Below are 17,266 nucleotides of genomic sequence, written 5' to 3' on the forward strand. Positions count from 1 at the left end.
AGAATTCCCTTGGTAGATAATGCGGTCGACATTTGATTGTGAGGAATTCTAAATCAGGTGAACAGAAGGACTTGAGTTCCTGTATGTTGTTGTGACCACACCACGTCTCGTTAACCATAAAGCATACGCCCCCGCCCCTCTTCTTACCAGAAAGATGTTTGTTTCTGTCGGCGCGATGCGTGGAGAAACCAGCTGGCTGCACCGACTCCGATAGCGTCTCTCCAGTGAGCCATGTTTCCGTGAAGCAAAGAACGTTACAGTCTGATGTCCCTCTGGAATGCTACCCTTGCTCGGATTTCATCAACCTTGTTGTCAAGAGACTGGACATTGGCGAGAAGTATGCTAGGGAGTGGTGTGCGATGTGCCCGTCTCCGGAGTCTGACCAGAAGACCGCTTCGTTTCCCTCTTTTACAAAGTCGTTTTTTTGGGTCGCCGGCTGGGATCCATTCCGTTGTCCTGGGTGAAAGGCAGAACACAGGATCCGCTTCGCAAAAGTCATATTCTTGGTCGTACTGATGGTGAGTTGACGCTGCTCTTATATTCAGTAGTTCTTCTCGACTGTATGTAATGAAACCTAAGATGACCTGGGGTACAAATGTAAGAAATAACACGTAAAAAAAACAAAAAACTGCATAGTTTCCTAGGAACGCGAAGCGAGGCGGCCATCTCTTTCGGCGCCGGAAGTTAGGGAGAGATGGGGAGTTATTAAATTGATGTGCATCCGAATGATTGCCCTTGTCTGTTATTTAGAAAAATATCATTATGGAAACATGTCTGCGACCTTTCAGATCTGTTGGTGGTAATGGGATCTGACTAGGCCTGGTAGTTTTCAGTTTTATCTCACAATTAGTCTAGACCCTGTTTTGTAGACGGATTAGGGGACCTCCGAAAAGGAAGAGTTTCATGTTCGTAAGTTAGCTTTTATTGTTTAAATACATTATGAAAATGATTGGTGTGTTTTTTCACTATTTAGTCATGGCATGGGGTTGTTCAGTGACAGACATGTATTTGTTTAACATCTATCACTTGATTGTTATGTTTCAAAGAGACAAATAATCATGTTTTTTTTCCCGCTAAATGCTATATATCCGCCTCACTCTCAGAGAAATAAGTAGTACTGGTAGGCTTTACACAGTCAAATGTAACAAATAACTAAATTGCTTATAAATAACTGTACATATGATACATACACTATTCAAAACATGTTTTTAAGAACATAATTCACTGCAGTAATATGAGATCTGTTTGTAGAACATTTACATTTGACATTTTAGTCATTTAGCATATGCTCTTATCCAGAGTGGCTTAGAGTAATTTCATTCATCTTATTAAGATAGCTAGGAGAGACAACCACATATCACAGTCAAATATACAGGATACAAACATTCCATTCCAGCTAAATTATTTATATGTAGCATTTTGCGAAAACACATTTTCATACACATCTAAAATCTGAGAAGAGTAATAACATTTTACACACATATGAAGGCAACCATAAGCAATAATTTATGATGAAAAAACAAAAATGTGAAACATTTGTGGATATAGAGTTTTGGAAATTAACTCTTCATATAGTGCATTCAGAAAGATTTCAAACCCCTTGACTTTTTCCACATTTTGTTTTGTTACAGCCTTATTCTAAAATGGATTATACCGTTTTTTTCTTCTCATAAATCTACACACAATACCCCATAATGACAAAGCAAAAAATAATATATATATTACATTTACATACATCAGACCCTTTAATCAGTACTTTGCTGAAGCACCTTTGGCTGTGATTACAGCCTTGAGTCTTCATGGGTATGACGCTACAAGCTTGGCATACATTCTTCTCTTCAGATCCTCTGAACCTCTGTCAGGTTGAATGGGGAGCATCGCTCCACAGCTACTTTGTGGTCTCTCCAGAGATGTTCGATTGGGTTCAAGTCCGTGCTCTGGCTGGGCCACTCAAGGACATTCAGAGACTTGTCCCGAAGCCACTCCTGCATTGTCTTGGCTGTGTGCTTAGGGTTTTGTCATGTTGGAAAGTCAACCTTCGCCCCAGTCTGAGGTCCTGAATGGTCTGGAGCAGGTTTTTATCAAGGATCTCTCTGTACTTTTCTCCGTTCATCTTTGTCTCGATCCTGAATCGAGTCCCAGTCCCTGCCACTGAAAAACATCCCCACAGCATGATGCTGCCACCACCATGCTTCACCGTAGGGATGGTTCCAGGTTTCCTCCAGATATGACACTTGGCATTCAGGCCAAAGAGTTCAGTCTTGGTTTCATCAGACCAGAGAATATTGTTTCTCATGGTCTGAGAGTTTTTAAGTGGCTTTTGGCAAACTCCAAGCAGGCTGTCATGTACATTGTACTGAGGAGTGGCTTCCATATGGACACTACCATAAAGGCCTGATTAGTGGAGTGCTGCAGAGATGGTTGTCCTTCTGGAAGGTTCTCCCATTTCCACAGAGGAACTCCAGAGCTCTGTCAGAGGGACCATTGCATTCTTGGTCACCTCCCTGACCAAGGCCCTTCTCCTCCGATTGCTCAGTTTGGCTGGGCAGCCAGCACTAGGAAGAGTCTTGGTGGTTTCAAACTTCTTCCATTTAAGAATGATGGAGGCCGCTGTGCTCTTGAGGACCTTCAATGCTGCAGAAACTTTTTGGTAGCCTTCCCCAGATCTGTGCCTCGACACAATCATGTTTTGGAGCTCTACGGACAATTATTTCGATCTCATGACTTGGTTTTTGCTCTGACATGCACTGTCAACTGTGGGACTTTATATGAACAGGTGTATGCCTTTCCAGAGTCTCATAGCCAAGGGTCTGAATACTTATGCAAATAAGTTTTTAATTTTTTTATTTTTTATTTTATTCTAAAACCCTGTTTTCATTATGGCGTATTGTGTGAGATTGATGAGGAAAACAATACATGTAATCAATTTTAGAATATGGCTGTAACATCACAAAATGTGGAAAAAGTCAAGGGGTCAATTCCTGTCTCTCATTAATTCTATGTTTATCCCCTTGTGAGGGCGGCCTTTTCAGGAAAAGGGTGCATGCATGCCAGAGAAGGAGTAAGTTTGTGTGTGTGTGTGTGTGTGTGTGTGTGTCTGTGTGTGTCCTTCGTGTTTGTATGCGTGCGTTCGTGCATTCCTGAAGATGAAAAATATCCTCCCTTCCATTACTAGTACATGCCAGTTGGCGTACCTTCGTCCAGTTAATTAAGGTCCTCTTTGCATTGGGCATTTTCACTCTGCTGCCACAAGTGAGAGAATCTGAGGGAGACCACGGCTTCTTACTCATTGCTTGCCAAGAATAATGGGATAACACCAGTGTCCTCCAGATGGCAAACCTCAACTTCATCTGACATAACGTCATCATGAGGTTGGAGATGGTGGGAAAATTAGTTCTCATCTCGGTGGATTATTTCCCATCTATATGTTTGTTCTTGCCTGTCGGTTATTTCTCTTCTTCTTTTGCCTTCCCCTCCTCTTCTTCGCCCAACTTTCCCACCTACAACTCCTCCTTTTCCTCCTTCCTTATAGTCTTACTCTTCCTCCTTCCCCCACCCTTCCTCCTCTTCCTTGGTAGTTGTAATACTGGAGCTGGAGGCTCTATTGAGTTCAGCTTCCCTCCGACCTGGGTGAAAGAGGGGGAGAATCTGACCCTGCAGTGTGCCTTCTCCTCAGCCCTGCTGCCCTTCCAACAGGACGTGGCCTGGTTCAGAGATGGTGAGTGGAAGTGGGTATGAGCTTGGTCCCAGATCTGTTTGTGGGGTCTTGTCAACTCCTATCGACAATGACTATAGGAGTTGGCAAGATAGTACAAACAGATCTTAGACCAGGCTAGTAAGAATCCTTCCCAAATATCAACTAGTATTGGAATTGTTGGCTGTACCGTCTGAACTGCATACAAGCCATACTTTATACACTGAGTGTACAAAACATTAGGAACACCTTCCTTATAGGGAGTTCCACCCCCTTTCGCCCTCAGAACAGCCTCAATTCATCAGAGCATGGACTCTACAAGGTGTGGAAAGCGTTCCACAGGGATGCTGGCCCGTGTTGACTCCAATGCTTCCCACAGTTGTGTCAAGTTGGCTGGATGTCCTTTGGGTGTTGGATCATTCTTGCTACACATAGGAAACTGTTGAGTGTGAAAATCCCAGCAGCATTGCAGTTCTTGACACACTCAAATCAGTGTGCCTGGCACCTACTACCACACCCCGTTCAAAGGTACTTAAATCTTTTGTCTTGAACATTCACTATCTGAATGGCAAACATACACAATCCATGTTTCATTTGTTTCAAGGCTTAAAAATATTTATTTAACCTGTCTCCTGCCCTTCATCTACACTGATTGAAGTGGATTTAGCAAGTGACATGAATTAGGGATCATAGCGTTCACCTGGATTTACCTCAGTCTGTTCCTAATGTTTTGTACAATCAGTGAAAATTCAGGTTAATCTCCAAAAGCCCCACTGGGCACAGACGTCAAATCAACATCTATTCCACGTTCAACAGAAATGATGTGGAAACAACATTGATTCAAACAATGTGTGCCCAGTGGGCTGTTTTTTGTTGCCTCAGCTTCTTTGTATTATTCTGGTGTAAAGTACGTCACTTGCTAGAAGGTGCTGGGCCCCAAGAAAACTGGCATAAATGAAGTAGGACCCGCACACAAGAATGCCACCTCCCTCCCACAGGAGTCCAACTGCGCCAGTCCAGCAGGGTGGAGCTTCAAACCGCCCTTCGCTCCGCTTCCCTCACCCCGAAGGGCGTGCACAAGGAGCAGGAGGGCATGTACATGGTGCGTCTGCGTACCTGGAAGGGGGTCAAAGGTAGGTTCTGGGATGTTTTGTGTGTATCTGTGGGTCTGGTGTGAGGTTGCATGTTCCCTATAACATTCACAATAGCATGTCTGAGTTTGGAGTGTTCATAGTTTTTCTGGTGAAAATGTGGCCACCATACCTTTGGTGGCAGTGGTGAGATTTCGGTGCCAGTAGGGGCACTATACCAACATTAGGGCAATAATAAGAAACCACAATGCCAAGAGCAAGGCAGCTGCCAGCTGACCTGTTATGATCTTCAAGCAACTAGCCAACACTACAATAAAAGTAGCTTCTTCCCAAAGTTGCCTGAAGGCCTTGAGAGAAGTCTGGGACCCACAGGTGTCTGTGGTTGGGTTTAGCAGTAGTGTGTTTCGAAACCAACCTAACACTTCCACACGTAATTTAAACCCACCACATTCACAGTCACGTCCACTGAATATTTAATGACACCAGTCGCCCACACCTCCCCACCCCCTTGCCCCTCCTCTCTCCCTCATCCCCACCACTGCAAACTCCCAGCCAGAGTGAGACCTCAATATCACTAACACTGCATTGTATTTTCTGTCTTATTAAAAAATCTTGGTCCTTAACTCCTGCTGGAGTTAGTCATTAGGGAGTGGAAGTGGATTTTTTCAGAATTTGCATTACAAATGGGAGGTAAGAGAGAAGAGACAAGGGCTGTGTTTGGTTTAGGGAGGGAGGGAGGGAGGGAGGGACCTCTTCACCACCGAGTACAGCAAAGTAAAATTATGGACTGAGGGTGTCTACTAGTTCGAAATGGTCTCAATAGAATATGTCAAAATAGTGAGATGTCTGACATTTGACCGCAAGGACATTTATGACCAGTCATGCTGATACCTAGGCAATTGGTCATGACTCATCGGCCTTAAAGCTGAGATCTGCGAAAAGTGAAACAGCGCCACTGGTCACCCAAGGCACATTTATTTGTTATTGTTATTGCTGTTCTATGGCGCGTGCAATGATGTCCGAGGGTGAAAAAAAGGGTTTGTGGCTTGAAGTAACGTATTTTATTGTTGTAATGTCGCAAACGGACGTGGCAGTTTCACCACAACGGATTCCAACTTCAATTTCTCACACTTGCAGCACAAACAATAAGAGAGTTGGAAAGACATTTTACTTGACATTTCTCTACTCTTCTGTTGGTGCAAAAGCAACAGTCTCTCAAAAGCCTCCGAGAATAGAAAACGGGTCTAATACATGTCACATCTTATCTCTTTAATCCTCTTAACATAATTCCCTCATTCCCTTCTCTCTCTCTCCTATCTCTCCGTCTCTACCTACCTATCTCTCTCTCTCTCTCTCTCTCTCTCTCTCTCTCTCTTTTTCTCTGTCTCTGTTTTACTGCTCTCCTTTGCTCTGTCTTTATAACGAATGCAGATTTGATGACCTGTTAATCTTACCTCCAGACATGTGTTAACATTGCCAAAGCAAGTGAAGTAGACAAAATACAAAAGTGAAATAAACAATACAAATAATGAACAGTAAACATTACACTCACAGAAGTTCCAAAAATAATAAAGGCATTACAAATGTCATATTATGTATATATACGGTGTTCTAACGATGTACAAATGGTTAAAGTACAAAAGGGAAAATAAATAAGCAGAAATATGGGTTGTATATACGATGGTGTTTGTTCTTCAATGGTTGACCTTTTCGTGTGGCAACAGGTCACAAATCTTGCCACTCTGATGGCACACTGGTATTTCACCCAGTAGATATGGGAGTTTATCAAAATCCTTCTCTCCCTCACTTTCTCTCACTCTCTTTCTCCCTTTTTTCCATCTCTCTTTCCCTCTGCGTTGCTCCCCATGTTCCTGTCTCCCTCTCTTTCTCTCCGTGTCCTCTCCCTCTCCAGCCTTTCATTTCAATTTCATTTTAAAGGCCTTTATTGGCATGGGGGAAAACATGCTTACAATGACAAACCAAGTGAAATTAACAAAACAGTAAACATTACACACAAAAGTTCAAACATAATAAAGACATTTCAAATGTCATATTGTGTATATTTGCAGTGTTGTAATGATGTACAAATAGTTAAAGTACAAAAGAGAAAATAAATTAACATAAATATAGGTTGTATTTACAATGGTGTTTGTTCTTCACTGGTTGCCCTTTTCTTGTGGCAACAGGTCACACATCTGGCTGCTGTGATGGCACACTGTCAGTTTATCCAATAGATATGGGAATTTATAAAAATTTGATTAAAGAAATATATATATTTGTGGGTTTATGTAATCTGAGGGAAATGTGTGTCTCTAATATGGTCATACATTTGGCAGGAGGTTAGGAAGTGCAGATCAGTTTCCACCTCATTTTGTGGGCAGTGTGTACATAGCCTGTCTTCTCTTGAGAGCCAGGTCTGCCTTTCTCATTAGCAAGGCTATGCTCACTGAGTCTGTACATAGTCAAAGATTTCCTTAATTTTGTGTCAGTCACAGTGGTCAAGTATTCTGTTTAGGGCCAGATCGCATTCTGGTTTGCTCAGTTTTTTGTAAATTCTTTCCAATGTGTCAAGTAATTATCTTTTTATTTTCTTATGATTTGGTTGGGTCTTATTGTGTTGTTGTCTCTCACCCCTCCCTCCCTCCCTCCCTCCCTCCCTCCCTCCCTCCCTCCGTCCCCTCTTCTTTCATGCCTTCCCCATACCCTCCCCTACTCAGATGCTTCTGCAGCCGTGTCTGGTGGCCCAGGCTCTCCTCTGGCCCTGAAGGTTTCTGATGTACAAAAGGACTATGTCTTCCTCACCTGGGAGCCTCCCAGTGCTGATGGAGCCTACCAAGTGGAGGGTTACTTTGTGGAGAGGTGCTTTTCGACTGTAACACCGGTGTTTCACTAGTATATACACCGTTATGTTATACCAGGGAAGTTGTGTTTCCATAGCTAGGGCTGACTGACAGTGAGGACTTGTGAAGAGCAGAATCAACATCCACTGCATACAGTATTCAAAACAATTGCTTTGAGAGAAGGTGTTAAAGTTCACAGTTAGCCATTGTTATGTAAATGTTGAGAAATGTTGCGTGCCTGAAAATATATACATATATGTTTTTAAGCTTTAATTAACTAGGCAAGTCAGTTAAGAACAAATTCTTATTTACAATGACAGCCTAGGAACAGTGGGTTAACTGCCTTGTTTAGGGGCAGAACGACAGATTTTTACCTTGTTAGCTCAAGAATTCGATCTAGCAACCTTTCGGTTGCCGGCCCAATGCTCTAACCACTAGGCTACCTGCTGCCCCAGGCCAAAACAGTAAGTTTGGCGTTGGCACTATAGTGTGAAAAGGGGATTAGAATTACTTTGAGGAGGTAAATGGCAATTAACTACACTCAGGGTAAATTCTCAAAGTGCAACGTGCGCTCTCAATATATCACGGATAATGACTAGATCTACTCAGGTGTACGTTCAATCTAAACGAAAAGAGTTATCTTAGATATGAGCTATCGTTGTTTACTCAAAATCAACAACGCACAGCAAACGAGACTAAACTGTTGGGCCACATCTTACTCTGCTGTGTGTGAGGAAATTGGATCGGGCAGATATAACCCCAGCCAACTTTGATGTAATATCCATTTGGCAAAGCCCAAAGAAGATGGATGATATGCGTGATAATAATTCAACATGGAACACAGCGTTAACAGCATCAAAGCCCTCCCATAGGTAACAGGTGCTCACTAATCACTGAAGCTGATCGATGTGCGTGTGTGTGTGTGTGTGTGTGTGTGTGTGTGTGTGTGTGTGTGTGTATGCATACTTTCATCGTACTTACACATCTTCTCTATCATGCATGCAGAGGGCACATTAAAGACTAATGTTAGGTCTCTCTCTGATGTCTTATACAATATATGTATAATCAGACCCCTCAAATCATATATATATATATATATATATATATATATATACATATATTGTATAAGACATCAGAGAGAGACCTAACATTAGTCTTTAATGTGCCCTCTGCATGCATGATAGAGAAGATGTGTGAGTACGATGAAAGTATGCATACACACACACACATGCACACACACACACACGCACATCGATATATATATATAATATGCATCAGAGAAAGACCTATCAGAGACCTAACCTTCCAGTTGCCTAGCAACACATACACAGCTTAATGTTCTCTCATGCTATTTCCTTACTTTGTTTGCTTTCCCAGGTGGCATTGCTCCATGTTCAGTATTGATTTATCAGCATTTGACGGCTGCTTTTCTTCTTCACTTTTTCTTATGAATGAGTTGTGAGACATATATATTTGGGTTGAAAAATGATTGTCCTTTGTTGCCTGAAATGTGTTTTTCTTTTATGCAATCAAAAACGTTTACAAATGTATTTTATAATGACAAAATTATATTTCATGGAGAAATAACAAAATTGGGGAACGTTGCGCTAAAAACAATTTTGGAAGTCATAAAGTTGTGAAATAAAAAAAATTAAAGTCATTGATCTCCTAATTTCCCTTCTCACATGGTCTCTTTCTCTCTCGCCCTCACTCTCCCACGCTCTCTTCCACTCTCTCTCTACCTATTCCCAGGTGTGACATTGGTAGTGGGCAGTGGGTGAGTTGCAATGACACCATTCAGAAGGCATGCATGTCACTACCCTTTGAGGGGTCTGAGTGACAGCACCATCTACCAGTTCAGGGTGTGTGTCGTCAACCAGGCAGGTGTGGGACGCCCCTCTAAGGCCACCGAGCCTGTCATCACCACCGACCCTTTAGAACACACTAGAACTATGGGTAATCTGCACACTCAGATTTACACACCAAACACACTCTGGGTAGAGGTCATTACATAGAGAGAGACATAACATAGGCTAAATAGAACACATAGAGTATATTGTGTGTGTGTGTGTGTGTGTGTGTGTGTGTGTGTGTGTGTGTGTGTGTGTGTGTGTGTGTGTGTGTGTGTGTGTGTGTGTGTGTGTCAGTGTGTCAGTTGTGCTAAGTTTATGCACGAGAACATACAGTATGCATGTGTGTGAGTACGTGCGTTCATGTGTGCGCTGTGGGTGGGGGCTATGAGAGAGAAAGTGTAGCGGAGAGGACAGATAGGTGCTCTGGTCAGATGCTGTGGGTCATTAGGCGCAGATGACGTACGGCCAGAAGGTTGGCTTGCCTCTGACTGTTTCTCCCATCTCTCTCTCTCTACCTTTCTCTCTGCTGAGCCCTGGCATGCTGGCATTGGATGGACGGCTTCTTCCATGTCATCTAGTCATTGTGCTATCATGCGTTTCCTTCCTTTATTTCTCTCTCTCTTTTTCTTCTCAATCAGTTATCAAGGTGGACAGAGGTAGAGAGATCACCATCACCAAAGATCAGCTGGAAAGTGAGAAACCACATATATCATCATTGTAGTATTATTATTAACTGTGTTTGTAGCTATGGCACTACAGCCTTTTCAATGGTATCCCCCAGCTACTTACCCTAGACCGAATACTTACGATACGATATTTCTGCTTTCCCCTTGGTACTCTTTTGTCATTTGAATGCACATGTCCTGCATTTCTACACAGTTTGACATGATGTATCATTCCTCTCTTGAGGGTCACTCTTTGGGGTGGGAGGTTATATGGAGGGGTATTTTGAAAACACAGTATATGTGGAAATGGAAAGTGATTTTGGTTTTTGTTTTGGTAAAACCGATTTTTGGGGGAGGAACAGTTAACTGTAACACTTTTGCCATGGGGCAGAAAGAACCTGTGGCAGTTTAAAATTGTAACATTTGTCAACTTCATATTCATAATCTCCAGCACCAACATCAACATGTGTGAAAATGGCGTGTTTCTGTGTTTTGTCGTAAAAAAAGATAGAGAAAGATAAGTGTTTTCAATGACATCATCAACCAATTACCAGACAGGCAATGCCTACTAACAACTGGTCAAAATCAGGCAATGCACACACTGTTGTCATTGGAAACACTTGTCTTTCACTATCTTTTTTTACTACAAAACCCATCCGTGGCAATGTCGCCTATGATATTTAATATAACAGCGTCATGTTCCTTCATATCTTCCATCATGTTAATAGCTTTGTGAAAGCAGTGTATTTTGTTCCATTAGGTGGACTATTCTCTATGTATTCTCTATCTAAAGTACTACCTCAACCTCATAGACTGCCATACTCTCTTTTCGAGGCACCCTGGTACAGCTTTAGGTTTCAATGAATCAATAACTGTGTGTGTGTGTGTGTGCGCGTGTGTGTGTGTGTGTGTGTGTGTGTGTGTGTGTGTGTGTGTGTGTGTGTGTGTGTGTGTGTGTGTGTGTGTGTGTGTGTGTGTGTGTGTGTGTGTGTGTGTGTGTGTGTGTGTGTGTGTTTCTCATTATAAAAAAACTGATTTTATATCTGACCTTTGCTTGGTCATGTGATCCAATGCTCTGGGTCTTGTTTAGCAGGGTACACCATAGCAAAAATATTTGCAATAGAAAAGGAAAATATGTGTTCCTATTGGACATTCAGATAGTACACCTCCCTATCTCAAAACGTTTTCTCCTTCTGACCATGACCCTTTACTATCTTCTACACCCATCCTCCCTTCTTCCCTCTGACCTCAGGTCAAAATGAAAGTCCCATTCCCTCCCACGGGTGTCCATGCCTGTGAGGTGAGTGACAACTACGCCGTGCTTAGCTGGACTGAGCCGGAGCCCAGAGGCAAGGAGCAACTTACCTTCTATGTGGAGGGGGTGAGTTAAGGCCTGTGCTCCTACTCATACGCACAATACAGACACAGGCACACACAAACACACACACACACACACACACACACACACACACACACACACACACACACACACACACACACACACACACACACAGACCACCTAAACACTAATTAAAACGCAGGTCCAATTAACCCTCAACCCGGCCATCTCAGTGCATGAAGTGTCAGCCCGCAGCTTCCCATTGACCTGTTTTACTGTTCTGTAGACTAACTTTAGACTCAGGGCCAAATTAATGAAGAGCTCTGACCACTATGCTAATTAAATATTAAAGGGGAGGGGGAAAACACTTATATGGCTGCCGGTGTCAGTTTAGGTGGGCATCGGTGCACTCATTAAAAACTGAGAGACCTTGAAGTTGCTCTCTCGTGGCGTGCGTTTTGGCATCGCTAGTTAATTTGCTTTTATATGAACTACCAACAAACGTTCCCGTGATGTGCAAGGAATGTTTCCAAGAGACCATTCCTTTAATGTCAAATAGAACATACCCGGAACGTGGTGACCATGTTCTCAGAATTTAAGATATTAAGAGTACAAAACATTTCCATGACATAGACTGACCAGGTGAATCAATGTGAAACCTATGATCCCTTATTGATGTCACCTGTTAAATCCACTTCAATCAGTGTAGATGAAGGGGATGAGACGGGTTCAAGAATGATTTTTAAGCCTTGAGACAATGATTGTGTATGTGTGACTTTCAGAGGCTGAAATATTTTAGTGCATTTGAAAGGGGTATGGTTGTAGGTGCCAGGCGCACTGGTTTGAGTGTGTCAAGAACTGCAACCCTGTTGTGTTTTTCACGCTCAACAGTTTCCTATGTGTATCAAGAATGGTACACCACCCAAAGGACATCCAGCCAACTTGACACAACTGTGGGAAGCATTGGAGTCAACATGGGCCACCATCCTTGTGGAAGGCTTTTGACACCTTGTAGAGTTCATGCCCTGACAAATTGAGTCTGTTCTGAGGGCACAGTGGGGGTGGAACTCATTATTCGGAAGGTGTTCCTAATGTTTTGTACACTCGGTGTATGTTCTAGACTCATTTCATTGGAACGTTGCAAGAACAAAATATTTACGTATCCAGTTTTCTGTGGGTCAGGAGAATATTCCATCAAAGTTCCACCAAGCACACACAGAACATGGTCGCCATGTTCTCAGAACACAAGATGTGAATGTTCTAGACAAGTTAAATGAGAACGTTGCAAGAACATACATGAGCCCCCCCCCCAAAAAAAAAGAAAGAAAAAAAAGAATTACACATCACTTATTGATGCCAAGCCAATCAAGGCCCTGATTGGTGAACCGCTGATGGTAAGTTTATAGCTCTTTGTCTGTTGCCAAGGTTAGGGATACTCACACACAGGTGCTTTTAACATAGTCTTTTCAACTTACACACATCATTACATTGTGCATGTTCATTTATACAGTGATTATTATTCAACCTGGGATTGTGACCTCACGATGCGCAACCACGTCTGTGTCAGGTGTCAGTTAATCGGATTATTCTCTTATCATTGATTTGATTGACTTATTTCAGCAATTTAAAGGCTTCCTGTGTAGTTGTCTAATATTGGTGGGTTATATTAACCTGTTTTAACCTGTTGCGACGAGCAATCCCGTATCTGGGATCCTCAAGCTCATTACCATAACGCAACGTTAACTATTCATGAAAATCGCAAATGAAATGAAATAAATATATTAGCTCTCAATATCTCAATATTTTTTGTTAACAACACTGTCATCTCAGATTTTCAAAATACGCCTTTTTTTTTTTTTTTTACCCCTTTTTCTCCCCAATTTTGTGGTATCCAATTGTTGTAGTAGCTTGTCTCATTGCTACAACTCCCGTACGGGCTCGGGAGAGACGAAGGCTGAATGTCATGCGTCCTCCGATACACAACCCAACCAGCCGTACTGCTTCTTAACACAGCGTGCGTCCAACCCGGAAGCCAGCCGCACCAATGTGTCGGAGGCTACACCGTGCACCTGGCAACCTTGGCTAGCGCGCACTGCGCCCGGCCCGCCACAGGAGTCGTTAGTGCGCGATGAGACAAGGAGATCCCTACCGACCAATCCCTCCCTAACCCGGACGACGCTAGGCCAATTGTGCGTCGCCCCACGGACCTCCCGGTCGCGGCCGGTTACGACAGAGCCTGGGCGCGAACCCAGGGACTCTGATGGCACAGCTGGCGCTGCAGTACAGCGCCCTTAACCCGGGAGGCCCCTCAAAATATGCTTTTGAACCATAGCTAAACAAGCATTTGTGTAAGAGTATTGATAGCTAGCATAGCATTAAGCCTAGCATCCAGCAGGCAACATTTTCACAAAAACAAGAAAAGCATTCAAATAAAATAATTTACCTTTGAAGAACTTCGGATGTTTTCAATGACGAGACTCTCAGTTAGATAGCAAATGTTCAGTTTTTCCAAAAATATTATTTGTGTGGGAGAAATCGCTCCGTTTTGTTCATCACGTTTGACTACGAAAAAAACCTGTATCCAGGAGTGTAATTATCGCCGCAAGCTCATTAGCATAACGCAACGTTAACTATTCATGAAAATCGCAAATGAAATGAAATAAATATATTAGCTCTCAACCTTAGCCTTTTGTTAACAACACTGTCATCTCAGATTTTCAAAATATGCTTTTGAACCATAGCTAAACAAGCATTTGTGTAAGAGTATTGATAGCTAGCATACCATTAAGCCTAGCATTCAGCATGCAACATTTTCACAAAAACAAGAAAAGCATTCAAATAAAATAATTTACCTTTGAAGAACTTCAGATGTTTTCAATGAGGAGACTCTCAGTTAGATAGCAAATGTTCAGTTTTTCCAAAAATATTATTTGTGTAGGACAAATCGCTCTGTTTTGTTCATCACGTTTGGGTAAGAAAAAAAACGAAAATTAAGTCATTACAACGCAAACTTTTTTCCAAATTAACTTCTTGATTCTACTTGAGACGCATATGTCTCAAGTAGGCACCTGGAAATGCAAATGCGCTACGCTAAATGCTAAATGTACTCGTTAAAACTCAAACCTTGATCAAAATTCACAAGCAGGGTATTGAATTAAAGCTACACTCGTTGTGAACCTAGCCAACAAGTCAGATTTTTAAAATGCTTTTCGGCGAAAGCATGAGAAGGTATTATCTGATAGCATGCACCACCTCAAAATGCCTGAATGCGACGTAAACAAAGACTCTGCTTATCCGACGCAGCACAAAACGCAGAAATAAAATATAAAACATTCATTACCTTTGACGAGCTTCTTTCTTGGCACTCCTATATGCCCCATAAACATCACTATTGGGTCTTTTTTTTCGTTTAAATCGGTCCATATATACCCAAAATAGCTTTCTATGGAAGCTGTCATTCAGAAAAAAACATCGTTTTTAAACGCTGCGTCATTTTTTTAAATTAAAAAAGTCGACGATAAACTTTCACAAAACACTTCGAAATCCTTTTGTAATCCAACTTTAGGTATTAGTAAACGTTTATAATCTATCAAAATGATTACAGGGCGATGTATATTCAATAGCTCCTCGTCTGCAAATCAATGGCTGCCAATGTCCACATTTACAGCGTCCTGGTGGAGACTGGAAGAAACGGAAGCCAGATAGTTGGATTTTCCAACAAAAAATTCAATTGAAAATGACGACAATGGCGACATCGTGTGGAATTTGTATGAATTGCATGCAGGTCGATATTACATTTTGTCCTCTTTTAACAACCCATGAAAGTGACTTATGGAAATTATTTTTAGCTTTCAGAGAGCAGTTTTTCTTACGTTTTTCAATGAAACACACGATCTGTTATAGTCACAGCCGTGATTTAACCAGTTTTAGAAACTTCAGAGTGTTTTCTATCCACACATACTAATCATATGCATATACTATATTCCTGGCATGAGTAGCAGGACGCTGAAAAGTTGCGCGATTTTTAACAGAATGTTCGAAAAAGGAGGGGGTAGAAGTAAGAGGTTTTAACTCCATAATATTGACAGAAACATGGCAAACGTTGTTTAGAATCAATCCTCAAGGTGTTTTTCACATATCTATCGATGATAAATCATTCGTGGCAGTTTACTTTCTCCTCTGAAGAAAATGGAACGCGCATGGAGCTGGAGATTACGCAATAATTTCGACGGAGGACACCGGGCGGACACCTGGTAAATGTAGTCTCTTATGGTTAATCTTCCAATGATGTGCCTACAAATGCTGCAGACACCTTGGGGGAAACGACAGAAAGTGCAGGCTCATTCCTGGCGCATTCACAGCCATATAAGGAGACATTGGAACACAGGACATTCAAAATCTGGACCATTTCCTGTATGAAATTTCATCTTGGTTTCGCCTGTAGCATTAGTTCTGGGGCACTCACAGATAATATCTTTGCAGTTTTGGAAACGTCAGAGTTTTTAGTAGTTGAGCATCTTTTCATGACAAAATATCTTGTTTAAAACGGGAACGTTTTTTATCCAAAAAGTAAAAGAGCGCCCCCTATCTCGAAGAAGTTAATGATAGCCCTGAATCACTGTGATCAATAAAATCTTTTTTTGAGGGTACTTTTAACAGAGGTGAGATTTACTTCAAAGTGTATTCACTGAACCAGTTGTTTCAGATCTACACAAGTGCCTAGGGAGGGGTGGTGGTTAGGGTTCTGGCCTCTGCAAGAACACATGCTGTAAAGGTATCGAAACGTTGATGGAATATTCTCCTAACCCTCGAAAACGGGACGCATTTAATGTTCTTGCAATGTCCCATAAAACACGTCTCGGACATTAATGTTGTATAATCTGAGAACGTTGTAACCACATTCTTGCTAAGTTATGTTTGACATTAAGAGAATGTTCTCCCAACTTTAACCCCAAAACGTACATAAAATAATTCTCACAATGTTTTAGATAACATAGATAGAATGATTCCCTAACTAACGGAAAACTGGACACGAACATTAGGGGAACATTATGCGTAACATTACAAAAACGTTCTCTCTCCCTATAATTGTTAGCTGGGTCAAAGCTCTGTCTCTAGGCTTTGGGGTGATTAAAAGTATAACTCTTGGTTTTATAGGTTCACGGTTGTGAATTAGCCACAGTTTTGTTCTGGTTTACTTTTAACGTTGAGGTTTTATAGTACATGTTGTGGGTGTGTTCATACATGGCAAACTATACAGGACACAAGTGTTCCTATTTTGATGAATGTCTTACAATGAGTTTGTCAAAGTTCTGGTTTATCAAAATGGCCGCCCAGGAAAATAAAAACGTTCCCTGAAGAATTAAAGTGCTGGGAGGGATCATTAATTTTACATCTTCCCCAAAGTGCCCCAGTTCTTCAATATCAACCAGGACTCTGCATTCTAGATGCCCAACAGCTTGCAGTTCCAATAATGAGAAGAAAAGTGGCAAACTGCCACAGGAAATGTATTTTTATTGGACTTTTATAAGTAACTCTGTAATAAAACTGTCCAATCCATCAAAAGCATCTGAAATTATCAAGATCTCCCGCTTCTGTTCCACCCAGGAATATTCAAATATCCTCGGCTCACCCTTGGGCATGCGCTTTATAATTGCTGATCTCCTTTTAAACACTGGGTTTCATTCAAATGTACATTTTTTAAAAATTACTAGAAGAGATTGGAGCCAAGTTAATGGAGCAGAAGAAAAGATACACAACAGTGAAAAACTGCCTGTCTGTCTG

General features: G+C 41.8%; 1 pseudogene; it reads left to right on the forward strand.

The window, feature by feature from the left end:
* LOC139377185 (myomesin-3-like) overlaps window positions 1–17,266 on the forward strand; it is a 75,955-nt pseudogene that overhangs the window by 37,034 nt on the left and 21,655 nt on the right.

Source organism: Oncorhynchus clarkii, chromosome 2 (genome assembly GCF_045791955.1).
Source record: "Oncorhynchus clarkii lewisi isolate Uvic-CL-2024 chromosome 2, UVic_Ocla_1.0, whole genome shotgun sequence".
Classification (NCBI taxonomy): Eukaryota; Metazoa; Chordata; class Actinopteri; order Salmoniformes; family Salmonidae; genus Oncorhynchus; species Oncorhynchus clarkii.